General features: G+C 40.8%; 1 protein-coding gene across 2 annotated transcripts in view; it reads right to left on the bottom strand.

Moving 5' to 3' along the window:
- Positions 1 to 12,767, bottom strand: part of PKIA (cAMP-dependent protein kinase inhibitor alpha) — a 44,379-nt gene extending 31,612 nt beyond the window's left edge. Inside the window, exon 1 of one of the 2 annotated variants that reach the window (XM_082276783.1) lies at positions 12,643 to 12,767. The gene's annotated coding sequence lies outside the window, so the exon portion shown is untranslated. Of the gene's footprint in view, positions 1 to 11,877; positions 12,023 to 12,642 lie in introns of those variants that run through there. The other variant, XM_082276782.1, reaches the window with a different exon arrangement.
- Positions 12,768 to 15,212: the final 2,445 nt, after the last annotated feature.

Genomic DNA, 15,212 nt, shown 5'->3' with positions numbered 1-15,212 from the left:
AGAATACCACAAATGTTCCATAGAAATGAGTGGACTTCATCAAAAGCTTGTAGAAAATTCTCCCTTGAATATAAAAACTCTCTGGCCTATGTCTTCTCCCAGGAAGCTTGAGGAAGGAGTCAAAATAATTTCAGTTATTAGGTGAAGTATCTTTTCAAAAAGGCACTTTGAGTAGAGAAAACTACAAATAGCAATTTGGTTAACTACTTTCTTTCTGAAATATGTTGCTTGAAGGAACACAATTTTAGCTCCCTCAAAGCACCTGGTAGAAAGTTTGCACATTGAGATAAGCCACATAAGTGTAAAACTTTCTATTCAGCTTCAGATAGATGGGAAAGCGTCAAGTACATCCTCTTCCCAGCAACTGTGGAAATAGAAACTACTTGCCAAAACAGGTATTTTCATGAGAAAACTAGGGCTAAACCATGCTTTCTGATAGATCCTACTGGACCCGCTCCAGCAAATGAAACAGTTGAAGTATTACTCAGTGCAGGTAGCAGACTAGCTTTTGTAATTTTTTAAATTATAAGAATTTTTTTAAAGAAAGAAGCCTACCTTCTTTTTTTAAAAGAAAATTGGCAGCAAAATGTGCCAGTGAGCGAGACAAAACATTAAAGTTGCATGTTTCACAATTACTTTGCAGACTTGTCATGATAAAATGTCAGGATGAGACCTAGGCATTCCCATTCTCTGCACCATCATTCCAGTTTCCATGCAAAGACATGCACATGTGCACAGTCCAAGTAATTGTGCTGTGGATTACCCAAGTGCACAAGATGAAGCACTCGGTTGGAACTTTAGAGCTTATTCCAGTCTTTGTTTATTCCTCTTGTGTTCAGAGACAAAAGAATTTTTAGAGGATGACAAAGGATCCCTCAGGAGTAACTGGTTATTGTCAGATACAGTTGTGTGAAGATTTCCCAGGTGAAATCAAGCAAATGACTACAAAAGAGAGAATTATGTTTTCATCAAGTTTGACGTGAAGCTCTGGAAGCAATCAGTAAATAGGGAAGGAGAAATAAAAAAAGAAAGTAACCGGTGTTCTGCCTTGGCTTAGTTTTGAACAATCAAGTGCTTGAAGGAATAAAACTTGAATTAAACTTGTGAAGAGTTAGCCCTTTCAGTTAACAGACAAGCCAGCATTCAGCAAGGCCTTGCATGCAACCTTCTTTATTTATAGAACCACATGGATACTGACTTCATCTCTGTCTCACTCTCAGATGTCATTCATGCCACCTTAAATAAGCAACATTTCTGGTCAAATGTGTCTAAAACCGTCCTCAAGGGTAGGAAAGAAGAGAGTCTTTTCACACTCAGCTGATTTTGGGCAGGTATGTATCGGCCACTTCAACAATTTTACTTTATCCCTAATAGGCTTCTTTTCTATCTCTCTTTATACTTGATCACTTGTAAACCTAAGACCTCTGATTCAATGCGTGCAGTAGCTGAAAGGATTTGAAAAATTATCTCTCATGATTCCCATTTTACATTAACTTCCCACAATTAATGGCTCTTTCTTTAGCTTGCTTTTAGCTTTCAATGGCTGCTCCTGCATGGAATAAAATATGCTTTGCTATTTGATCCTACTGAATCTTTTCATGCTTCTCTGAATACTTTTTCCTTTAGTGATACATCAGCTGGGTTAGATAAAAACAACTGTCAAGCCAAGTATAAGACTTTGGCTTTCAGTGAGCTGGCTAGTTGGAGAGAACAGTAGAAACCTATAAGAAAAACAAAATTAAAAAACCCAATACAGAAGTCTTTGTTCCTTAGCTTGCGTAAGAAGTCTTTATGCCCAAACCGTAAGATAGAAGCACCTAACTAATACCCAAATACATATACATGCAGAAAAGAAAAAAGGAGAGGAAAAGTTCAGAGTGGAGATCACAGGTACCTTTAATTCGGGTTACTCAAATTGCTATTACTAATCTTCGTAAAAGGAACTGCTCCTTCACTCATATTGGGCTGACACTTGTTCCAGAGATGGCACCTCATATGGAAGAAGAGAGAAAAAGTCAGCCACTGGACAAACTACTGATAATGTGTATCAACATGACTACATATATACAATTGAGTTTTTAGATATTATATTTTTGACTCATCCAGAAGGACATGCACCAGATCCACCCTCCCACTCTTCTGGTGACATTTAACTCCCATTAACAACTTTCCAACCTGTCCACATTTATGTCCTTACTTACAAAAGAATCTCTTACAACAGAGGCATCTTGGTGACAAAGAAAAGTCTAGTATTTTGGCCACTGTTATCAGAATGTTAATTACATTATAAATTAGAATAGGGATTATATAGGGATAATCCAGAAATTTAAGGTGCTAAATTATGACTTATCTTGGATTGTCACATCTCTCACAAAAAAACCCCACATGTAGAAAGTAAAACTACTGAAAGTATCTACACCTGTTACTACGAAAACCACAATACTCCAAAATATTTCTGCTTTCCTTAAAAAGGCTTTTAAATATGCTCAAAAAGAGATACAAAGTAGAACACTTTACTGAAATTACTACTCCATGAGCAGAACAGGAATACTTCAGAAAGGGGGATGGGAATTTGAAGTTTCTTTCAACAGAACAAATAGCAGATATGATTAAGTGTTCAAGAAGAATGTCATAGAAGCAACATTAGCTGAAAGACAGGTATCACAGGACGCATAGAAAGCTTCCACTGTTTTCAGCAGTTTGAGCAGAGAAAAGCCAGACAAATTAGCTAAAAATGTGGCCTGCCTCAACAGCAGCCACATCAAAGGAGAGTCAGGTAAACTAAAAGGAGAATTTATTTTCTGAACAACATTCAAATCACCTGCTGGGAAATGCCATCTAACCCACAACAATTCCCAGAACAAGTTTTGCCTTCTTTGGAAGAACAAGTTGACGTAAGTCAAAAATGCACAAAAAGCCTTGGCAACAGTTTAACAGTCATGTATGAAACTGTCCAAGTCCTCAGCAGTACTCACAGACATTGTTTAACTGAAAGGAAAGATTGCAACTCTGATCCTGCTGACAGCCAGCCACAAAAAACCCCCCACCCAAACTCAGAAACTTCATACTTGCCACCAAAATTCATACAAGAATAGAATTATGAAAGATGACACTGAAGATGAGCCCTGAGAGTGTAATGAATCACTATTAAGCACAGAGACACAGGCAACTGCTCCTCTCAAGAGGAGCTGGATAGAAGAGCTTACTTGCCAGAAACATGCTTGGACAGCAAAATGAAGTGCTCAGGTGGTGCCTTAGGATCAAAAAATACACAGTGTTCAGATTACACAGTCTGGAAAGCAGAGGAAACTTGGAATGTTTTCGCCACTTCTTTTTCTCCCATTGCTCCAGGAAATTAAAGCAACATACCACCACAGGAAGATAGGCATTCATTTGGACACTGACCTCAGAACAGCGCTCAAATTTTCTTCTTTCTAGAATTCTGCCTTGTAGTTGGCTTAAGAAACCATATCCAGTTATTTAACATATGCAACCTGTTAGACTCCAAATAAACAGTCAAGACAGTAGTTAAGAAATATTGTGCTACCAAAAGGGACAACTTTAAACTCAAAAATTTTACACTAAAAGATTCAGTGGAAAAATACACTTCCAAAACAAGTACCAGTCCCTGACTTCACCAGACCAAGAATGCTAGAGGAACATGGAGGAACAGAAATGCAAACAAAGAGTGGACTTGGAGGACCTAGAAAACTTACACAAGATGTATGTGCATAGCGTGTTATCCCACTAGAAACTCTGCTTAACAAGCAGAGCAGCAGTCTTTAACGGATGAATGGTCTTCAAAAATTGCTTCTATGAGGCACAAAAGTGAAAGGAAAGAGAATTTTCTGCCTGGAAGGAAATACCACAGCTCAGCGTGCTGCAGCAGTCATCAGAAATCAGTACCTTTTTCTGGAGATTTGCATAAGTAACTCCCTGATCTGCAGTCTTATTGGCTATACAACTGTGGGAAAACAATGTTTAAATAACAGCTTTCATCCCTTATTTCCAAATATTGTCAATGAAAATGGAAGTGCTGAAAAGCATTTTGAGATCTTCCATGATGAAAGGGGCTACATAAATAATACATTTTGCCAGTATTCGAGAAAAAGAGGATAACAAAAATGTTTCTTCTTGCTCTTTGGTCTGTACAGCAATTCCCTAAGAGCGCAGAGTGTAAAGTTGAAAAGTATCCTCTAGAGTGACAATTGGCTACTGAATTACACCATGCAAAACACTTTCAATTCCTTCCTTAAATGCTAATGAAGTCATTCCCCATTATTAGCTAGTATTAAAAGCCTACTGTTACATGAACATGTAATGAATACTAAAGTATCAGCAAGGAAGTGATATTACATGCTTAAATTTCTTATACAGTATCTGTGTTCCTCTGGGTGCAGGCTATCATGTTCATCTTCTATAAATACCCATTCAAACTTTATCTGTTTTGGAGATGCTTTGTGCACAAGTTGGGGATGACTGAAGGCTTTGCACCTGTTTTTCACAATGTAGCAGGGATTTTGCTTTTGTAAAATTGAAGAGAATATTGCCATTGCCTCAGTCAGCCCCAAGTAGTACCACATTAGGTATAGACAGAAAAATTAGACTTTGAAAGGACATGTAGCAGTGGTGGCATTATTTTTGCATATTGTCACTTAGAGTGAATGACACTGGCATCAATACAATTCTTACTATCGTATAATATTATAGCTGCCATTCAGTAAATCAGCACCTGTATGCCCTGCAGGCAAATAAACACATAAGCAAAGGAGGCTTAAGAAAAAAAAAAAAAAGAAAAAGGTGTTCCATAAAGCCTCAAGCTCTTCAGAATAATTTAAGAGAACTCCCTATTCAGGACAAATATTTTGCTTGGAAAAGGTTTTGGTGTTTGGAAACATTATTAGCTTGTATATAAACAAATATATGATAAAATGGGCTTATTTCACTGACAAAAAGCTGTAGTTCCCTTAGGCTTTAAAGGCATGTTGTAATCATTTTGATGAGCTATGTCTCTTTCTCAAGTCATACAGCTTCTATATTTATGCAGACTCCATTCACATCTCTTATCACGTTTTGACTCCATGAGACCTTACAAATAACAGTTACTTAAAATTCAGCAGACTATTTTTGGTTTTGTGTGGTTTGTTGTTTTTTTTTTTTTTTTTTTAATAAAGTGTTTCACATTATGCCTGCCTTTTAGAGTATGAATTATTTTCACATGCTCCAGTTCTTATATGCATTAACAAATCCTATTCACTTATTTTCTGCTTCCCAGGTCTGAGCTCAAAAACATTAGCCCAACTCAGTAAAGCTGCCATCATCCAACTATTTTAAAACAACAGTAACAGAAAACAAATGAAGGGTTTATGACTGAATTTCTCAGTAAGGTTACACACTACAGTTTGTTCTTTCTTACATTTAAAATGCATTTTTGATATCCACCTATCAACTCTTATGTCTCCTGCTAATGGCACCAGTACTTTAAAGTCATGCAAACATATTATTGTATTGATCCTACAATGAAAAGAACCCTCATAGGGACACAAGTTTCAGCCCAATTGAAGCGCAATTAGTAACTGGAAAAAATAAGCATAGTGAAAAAAATGGGAAAGAAATGGGACATAAATATGAAATTATTGTTCTACTAAGTAGAGTTTCTGAATTCTGGACATCAGAAAAAATTTTCAGGAAGTATAAAAATAGCGTCAAAGAATAAAACAAATATGAAATAGAGTCCATATGTGCAGAAAGAGTACATATAGGAAGACAATTCTGTTCTTGAGGAAAAAGAGTGTGACAGAAAATCTTGACTTGTGAGAAACTGAAAAAAACCCAAGTGTTTAACATTACTCACATCATGTCAATTAAAAAGGCCCCCAATTAAACCATTAGGCAACAAATTTTAAGGGAAAACAAAGAGACTTTCTTCCTTACACTCCACATGCTCTGAATCATGCCAAAGGATACTGTGGAGCCTGTGAACAGAAATCAGATCAACGAACACATGCAGTGAGGACATGATGCCTCCTGCAATTAAATCGAATAGTGCAAACATTGCTTTATGCCCACAGAACTCCTAATCAATGCTGAGCACCAAACACTGGGAGACTGTATCAAAAGATGATTACTCCACCTAATTTATTCATTACTTCTCTAAGCATCCTTTACTGGAATTTTGCCAGCCATCTTATTTTAATAGCAGACTTATATTCTTACAAGCTACACTGTAATATGCCATGGAGTTTTTCTACTGAACAAGAAGAGGTTTTTGCCCATCCTGTATAATTGGAACTGGCATCTGACAGTCACTGTTTAGTGTGAACAACTATTTCTTTAATTTATTAGCAATACTAAACACAAATAATCAATGCCATCTGTCATGTACCACAGGAAAAGAAGTTTTTATATATATTTTTCATTAAAAAAAAAAATCACAAAAAATCCAGAGCTACTCATCCTACTAGTTATGAGGAGTTTTTGCTAAACTTGGATGAGACCCATCTTTCGTTCCTTTTTCTGTTATATATTTTTTTTAGTATATAAAAGTTTTCTTGGAATTCGCTAGCAACATACAAATATCAAGAACTTTCTGTGCCTCAAGGAAGCACCTTGAGAAGGTTGAAAGTAGCTGAATCTGTTTAGCCTGACTGCACTTTCAAATATACATCTCAGCGAACTGACACTTAACATCAAGAACTTTTCTTGGTCTACATGTGGATAGATGATTTCAAAGGAGAGATACATTTTTAACTTCTACTTTGACTGGGTTAGACCAAAAAATAAAAAAAATTCCAAAACAAATGTAGAGTTGTAGAAATGCAGAGCAGAAGTATTAAGAAGAACTCTAGAAATTGTTTGAAAGCAAAACTGAGAATCCCAGTGACTCCTGAGATAGAACAAAAAAACCCTGGAGTTAATGGAATATTTATACACCTAAACTTAATTTAGTCAGTTTAGAAATGACTTTTCCATGACAAAAAGATACATATACATTAGGCAACAATCTTGGTCAAGGCTAAAGTTCTGCAATTATTTACTTTCCCTTGCTTTGAAGTGTGAAAGTGCTGTTGAGCTTGGCCTGAAGGAATTCATATCAGCTGAGCACAAGACTTATGAGTTAGCCAATCTGTGTGCTCATGATTTTTGCAGATTTTGGGGTTGACTAGTTATCCAAAAGGCAGCAGGCACTTCCACAGAACACCTTGTGAAGGATTCCATGACAGCTCACTCAATGAGCATCACAGCTTTGACTCTTCTGTGGAGTTTACCGCTCTCCTACCTACCAACGACCGACAAGTCAAGATGCTGAACAGGAATCAATTTAAGGCTGCTGCTGAAGTAATAATATCCTTTACCAACATGATCCACAGTATTTTAAGTGAGGTTTAACATGTACTATAAACAGTATCATGGAAGGACCATTAATAAGCATCTGTGCTATTTTAAAACAACAGGTGGTGAGATCGTTTCACCACAGTTATATGCTCACCATATGTGTAAGTGGAATTCTGTAGGAGGTAGAAGGCAAATAAGTGAATAGCTAGCAAATATATATATTATGTAATATATATAATTATATGGATATATTAAGATCTATGTGATCTCATTAAAGCTGCAGCACATTTCATGGGCTAGCTAACAGCTGCCAAGATAACTTTGATATACCTTTGGATCTTTGGAATAGTTGCTAGAACAAAAATGTGACCAAGAAAAAGCAGTCAAAGTAAGAGAAACTAAGACTGTATGTTGTCATTAGACCTATTTGCCCATTACATCTGATGAATCATTGGGACATGAGTGCAGAAAGGGATACAGAGCTGTGCAGAGACCAGGCAGTTGCCATAAAGGCAGGTTAAATTCCCCATGAGTCCTGTAAAGGCAAAGAACAGCAGTGTAGCCCATTTTAAAATTAATTTTAATAAAGGCTAGAAAACAAACCAAATTCTGCTAGAGAGAACTACACCTCAGCTGACATGGAAATTCTTCTACTACAGCTCTTCCTCAGAGTTCATGTTTTATACTTGGTTCAGCCAGGGAAGAAGAGCAGAGATACCCTGGAATTGCTTTACAATCACAGAATATGACCAGCTCAGAAATGCAGCGTGTCTTCAGTATGTTAGGAAAGACAAAACCCACTATCATACCTTATTGGTTCTACCATAAGAATTAAAGGAAAAAGAAAAGAAAATTTTTGATCTGGCATTTGGCTGGGACATTTGCACCAACTGTCCTATAAGAGTCCATTTTGTGTGACTTTCTCCTCTGATATGATTATATTTTAAGACTGCGATATATACTGGAAACATACAGTTCCTGTATAATCAGATCCTTTCTTTTATGTTTTTTCAATAAAGTGATTTTCTAAGAGTAGACAATACAGAGACTTTCTCAATACATCATGAAAGCAATACACATAAATAGATCCATGCTTGTGCTGCTGTTTACACACAGTCCCCTTCAAGGGAAAGGCTTCAATCAGCTTTCTTTTGCAAGAAGCATACATGAACTCTGCATTTCTGTCTCCATATTTCATATTAAACTCAGGGGCTTATTATTTGGGTTGTGAAGTGCTGACTTACTTTACTGTGTCACATTCAAAATTAAAAGATAATCAATACTTGTCTTGTTGCCACCACTAATATATTATAAATGGATAAAACTGTTAGTTCTCCTTAATGATTGCTACCTTTGCAGTTGACTGGGCACTCACATAAAGATCCCCTATTAACAATTAGTCCAGCATGAAATCCATTTGCATAGTAGGAGACAAAGTTTCAGTTTGTGTCTGGCATTTATTTTTCAGAAATCATTTTTTTCTCTCCCAGAAACATGAGCTATTGCACATGAAGGACATGCATTTGGAAAGTGTGAATGCATTTGTTCTCCAAAATAAAAATGGTATCACTGTTGTTGAAATACTCTTGATTGTTTGAACATGCTAAAGTACATAGTTTTAAGTTCATTGTGTAATATCTGTCCCCTTTTACCCTGCTCAAGCCTTTTTTTATAGAATTCCTAAATTGGAAAAAATAATCCAACTGAAAGCCTACTAACAATGTAAGTGAAAAATGACCTGCTTGCTCTGAAACACGGTCATTTCAGTTAGTTCAAACAGCACTTGGAAACATCATTTTTAAAATTCTCATAATAATAGAAAAAGTATTTAACTGTAGTGTTTCATCTCAGCCCTTGGAAAGGACCACAAGTGAAATCAAACCTCTGCAACTTCAAGTGCATTCAAGGTCACTGGGTTTTCCAGTGTGTTCTACTAAGGAAACAAGCCTTTTGCAAACATACCCATCTGGTCCTCACTAATAAAACTGGGTAAGTGAACCTGCTGGTTCAAAGGCCGACGGCAACCTAGAAACCTCAAAGATAATTAAGCTCTTGCAAATCTGAAGAACAAACTCAGACGAAGTGTTCCAAAATAGCAGAACCTCTGAGGAAAAGACAACTAAATCTCAGCTGCTACCCAGTCTGTCTGGCACCAAGCAGCTGGCCAACTAGGCTGTTCTTCCAGTCAGTGGTGCTGTCGCCCCAATCAACCACAATAAAAACACTTTTCTTTGGTTGGCAGGAGTATGGAAGTTACAGTAACAGAAGGAGCAAGTAGAATTATGGGAAAGAAATCTGTAGGAAGTGGATTTACATCAGTTACACCATTGAACTAAACTCCCATCAATAATTAGATATACTTTTTTTTCAACGTAAATGCACATTACACCATTTGCCTTTAGAGTACACAAGATAAAAACAGAAGTCATTTAAGTTTACAGTCGTGTTCTTGGTCAACCACTGCTTCATCTCTGCAACCGTATTGTTTTAAAAAATTGTTAACAAAGAGTCTTGAAATATTAGGTTTGCCAGGAAGCACAAAGAGTTAAATTTGCTGTGATAACATTGTGTCAACATTAGTGAGTACTCACACTACCCTGTGCTTGCAACAACTGACTGGGAGGCCATTACTTGATTTCTTCACTTCAGTAAAGAAATTGACTTTATGTAGAATGGGTAGGCTAATATGTGAAGCATCTGGACTCAGCTACATGGTTTCTTTTTCCAATCAAATGCAACTAGAGAAGAAATCAGCCAAACACTACAAACATTGCAACCTCTGAAACAGCCAGCCATGCTTTATTCTAGAAAGGAAAAGCCAATAGAAATGTCCTAACCAATCCTTCCAAGTGTTTTACAGGAGCAAAATAAATGTATGGTAGACGAAAGATACGGGTTTGCCAAAATGAGACTTTTTTTTCTAATTTGAAATACATACATTGCATGTGCCATGACACGCTTAAAGCAACAAGCCTATACATGATCATAGTTAATAACTGTGTTTCAGAGAAAGGATTTGTCTGTTGAACTGATTTCTGACTCTGCAATTCATCACTCGCTCTTTGTTTCAGCCTTGTGAAGCCTCAATTGTTTTTTATACACATTTTCTGTCTTTGTAGCTGTCATTTGCCTTCTGCATACCCAGCAACAGTACTGACTGTATTTAAACATCTTCCCAGAAATAATGGCAACAAACAAAGCAACTGCCTGTTACCTCCCTAAGTATTACTTCTGTCATTCTAGCACCATGACCAGAGGCTTCAGCCACAACCAAGAATCCCTCAACTGTCTGAGCTTCTCTGTGAATGCTTGGGAAACAGGATCCTTGAAGATGAATATACAGGTAAATAGACATTGAATAAAATAACCTTCAGCTTCCAGTAGTCTGCTTGCTTTTTCATTAAGAACAGATTAATTCCCAATTCTTTACTTCCCAGAGACACAGTCATTGCTTCCATTTCCAAACCACATAGAGCCATTAACCATTACATACACAGATAGTGCTTATTCTAATGAGCTGCCTCTGCACACCCACCTCTTGTATTGCCATATCTGCTTCAGGGCAAGTTCTCCTTTTGAAAACAGAACAAAGTTACACAAAACATAAAAACCAACCAACAAAAAAACCCAACAAAACCCACCAGTGTATCAGGCACAGAAATAGGTCAGGCAGATCTTTTTCCTTCTTCTCAATTCCAAAGCACTATTCATTTGATGTTAAGACGTATGTACATACCACGATGTGCAATGTCAACAGCCAAGCTACAATATGCATGCATTCTTGTTTTTTCCACTTCTACAGGTGATATGATGGAACAGCAACTCACTAATTCTTCCATTAACAAACAAAGCATTTAAATTCTGCTGCTATTTTGTTTGTTGCAAACCTTGGGCTAGATGATAAAAATTAATAAAAGGAAAAAACCACAGAAGTCTTCGAAGAAGACGACAGAATCCATTTTGGCGTAAGGGCCTGTTCTCCCAACTTCTACACTCTTTGGTTCCCTGCGAAGCGACGTCCAAATCCAGGAAAGTGTAAGAGATGACATCTTTTTCTGCTTCTGTTCCCCTGAAGCCCTTCTGCCCCAAGATGTCTTCCCCGTCACTTGAGGAACGCGCATCGGATTGGGGGGAGCCCGGGCAGTCCGGGGCGCAATCCCGCACCTGTCGCAGCCCTCCCGCTCTCGCCCCCGTCCTGTGCTACGCCACTGACAGGGTGCCCCCGACTCGGGCAGGGAGTGCAGCCCGGGCCGCCGAGCGGGGAGCAGGCACCGAGCCAGGGCACATCCTGCCCACGGAAGATAAAACGCAACACTGTGGCGCTTCAGAGAGGGCAGCCTTGCCGCTTTTGGAGGGAACCACGGCAGAAAGGAGGAGAAGGAAAGAGAAGGAAGCTACGAGCCCCAGCACTGCTCCAGACGCTGTCCGGGTGGGCAGCCGGCAGAGCCGGAGCGGGGGCTCGCAGCGGCGCACCGCGCTCCCCCGGCCGGGCAGCGCCGCAGCGCTCGCCACCCGCCCCCGCGCCCGGCAGCTCCTGCTCACCTTTCAGCGACCGGCTCAGCGCATCTTCCTCCCTCCCTCCCTCTCTCCCGCAGCGGCTGCTGGTGGCGGCCCAGAGCCCCTGGACTCGGCGGGTGCCCAGCGCTATTCCTCCCTCAGCCGGCGGCAGCTCCCGCTGTCACTTCACCCCCACATCCCGCCGGCGGCGGCGGCGGCAGCTGCTGCTCCTAAATTCACGGCGCTCCGGCGGCATGAAGTCATCCTCCCCGCCCCCTCCGCGGGCCGCCGCACTCCGCTCCCGCCGCGGAGGGGGAGACGGCCCCGCCGCCCGGCCGCCCGAGCCCCGCGGGGCCCTGGCGCTCCACCCGCACCGAAGAGGCCGCCGCTCCCGCGGGAACACCCGTGCCCGGCTGCCTGGGAGCCTGCGAGGGGCGGCACCGTCTCCCGCGTGCGGTGGCGGCCCGGGGGACCCTCCCCAGGCACGGCGGCGGGATGGGCCGCTCCGCCCCGCGCCAGCCGGGCCCTCCCGGGAGTCCCCTCCGCGGCCGCGGGGAGCGCGGCGCTCTCGCCCGGCGGATGGGGCTGCGCGCCCCGCTCCGACCCCCGTGCCCGGCACCGCGTCCTCGCCGCCCGGCCGTACCGCGCTGAGCGGCGGGGAACGCGGGAGGGCAGCTCCCGCCGCGCCGCAAGGCCGGAGCCAAGGGGGAGCGTCCCCCGGGAGAGCTGTGTGCCTGGGTCTCGCCGTTTGAAGGAAAATCCGCTGTAATCGCTCGTGCTCGTGTGTGGGCTCCCTGTTCCCACTCTCACCTCCCGGCCTCAGGGCGCTCAAGCGCTCCTCAGCTCGTGCCCCTAAAAAATGCAGCACTCCCTGGGATGGAGGAGAGCTCCTGTGGCAGTGGCTCCTGCTCTGTGCCTGAAAGGGGAGAGCAGAGGACAGGCACTGTGCTGTGCTCAAGGTCACCTGGGCGTGCTTCCCTCTTACCAAGGGCGTCCTGATATTTCTGAGATCCAGCAGTAGGCAACATGTCTATTTTTGTTGCTTACAGAGTGCTGTGCACATACTGAGTGCCCGACAGGCTCATAAAGAAGGCTGGATTCCTATCACAGTTTACAAACCCATGACCCATCCCATGTGCAGGACAAGCACAGTTATGTTGGTGGATAAATAACACCAACCAGTCTAGTTTGGATTGATAATACATGTCACTGGTGCATGTCAAATCATTGTAGTCTGAGAGCTCTTCGTATCTCAAGAGCAAGTCAGGATTGTGTCTGGTCAAGAAAAGCCATGCTGGATGAGCTCCCAGAACAAACAAACATGGGAGTTTCCAAGGTGCTGTGCCTGCTCAGTTGACCCAGTGGTCAACTAGTGCCTCAGCAAGGTTTTGGAGTAGACCCGAGCTGGAAATGTTGATGATTTCCATTGTGGTAAGGTCTGAAATGTGAAGAGCTGCTTCAGTGGCCTGGGTATAGATAGGAAGATTGTCTGTAGTAGAAGAGGAAAGCAGCAAAGAAATCTCATTAAGGTAAAGTTCTTAGTCTCTCAGATGAAATACAAAATTCTGAACCTAAGTTCCCTTTTGGAAATCCATTGTGTTTATTTTTGTAGTGGTTATGGTACGGCTTTTCACCTGTGCAGCTCTGCAGTTGCTCTGTTTTGGGCTGCTCCTGTTTACTCCCTGCCTTGAACCTCTTCTGTTGATTGGAATTGCAGGCCTGAATGTGCAGCACTGGCAGCATCTCAACAGTGATATTTAATCTCAGTTGACTGTGTTAGGTTAGGTGATTTAAGGCACATCCCCACATGCACAGAGGAGTTTAGGGGCATTTGGGCAGGTGGGGGAGCCAGGTCAGACAAAAAACATATCTAGCCCCTCCCAGGGAAGCCTCAGTTCCCATGGAGGTGGGGGACGCACCCAGCAGTCAACCAAAAAGCTCTGTGTGGGTGTTACTGCTTAGGGCTACATATTATGGGATGTATAATAGAGCATTTTGGGGTTAAGACTTATGGGATGTTTAGGGGAAGAACCAAAGGCAGGGAAAGGAAGGGATCAAGGTGATACGGGATTGAGCAAGTGTGAGAAAATAGTGGGATGAGGAGGTAAATAGCGCTAGTCCTGTGTAAACAACCTGCTGGTCAGTCTGCTTGTCTTGCTATGCCCTGCACCTTATCAGTGCAGTCTCTCCTAGACTAGACTCTGTTTCTAAAACTTACTGTGTGAGAGGCCTCCCTGTGCTATATGTGTGTCTCTGCATGGGTGAAAGTGCCAGCAGCAAGAGTCACACCTCAGATTACAGGGAGCCATGCCAGAGAGGAGGACAGGATTTCACCATTCATGCCATCTGTGATTGTTTGAGTGTTTCTGTCTATGTTGATCTGTGTGGTTTGCCTTGTGCTTATATATCTATATCTATACCTATCTATCTATATCATCTATATCTATAGCTCTATATATATATTTGTGTGTACCTACTTTCTATGTGTGTGTGCCTGTTAGGAATATGTGTTCAGACTTGCTACTGACTAGGCCTAGGAAAACGTTGCTATGGTAGCCTCTCTTCTATTGGGCTATATGGTTCAGCAACTCCTAATACAATTCACTAAATAATTAGCATACTAGAAAATCCTAGATCTGTGCAAAATTAGGAATTATTATTATTTTTTATTATTTCTTTGGTAGCAATAAATTCCAGAGTCAAAAGAAGTAAATGCTCTTGGCCCAAGGGTTTTAGTTAGTACTATCCAATATACATAATTGCAAAAACAAGGCAATGAGTGAGACACCTATAGGATTTTATTTCAGTAAACAGATAGATATTCATCATTTAGTAACATTCAAAAAGTCTGTTCTACTCAGAGGATATAATCTTTGATTTAGTAATCAGTTCAATCACTTTAAATTGAATGTCAATACATATTGATTGTAATCTAAGCATTTTGGCTTTAAAAAGTATGCTGTAGGGAAAATAAAAGAAATAGAAAGAAAAAGAAATAGTGAGATCTCTTGAACATCTGAATATGGGAAAAGTCTGGAAATTTCATTAGTAAGTGAAAAGAACATTGTATAAGGAAGACTGCTTATTTGCAAAGGGAGTGACTTCAAACAAGATAGCAGAAATAGTAGGAGGAGAAAGTTGTGTCTTAGAGGTTAGAAGTAGCAAGGGTAAAGTGAGATTTGCCAACATTCAAATTAAATTAGATTGTTAAAATAAATAATGAACAGCAAAAGGTGCATCACTTGTAAAAATGTAAAGAAATCCTGAAATGAAGAAATTGAGCTCTTTTTTTTTAGTGAGGAAGGGGTGAAATTTCAAGGCTCTCTTACTCAAACTGAGTACTAGTTTTACTGATAATTGCTGACTGGAGTAAAAGGTGA

The sequence above is a fragment of the Coloeus monedula genome (assembly GCF_965178545.1).
Source record: "Coloeus monedula genome assembly, chromosome: 1".
NCBI lineage: Eukaryota > Metazoa > Chordata > Aves > Passeriformes > Corvidae > Coloeus > Coloeus monedula.
This window is presented reverse-complemented; position numbering and strand designations above follow the sequence as displayed.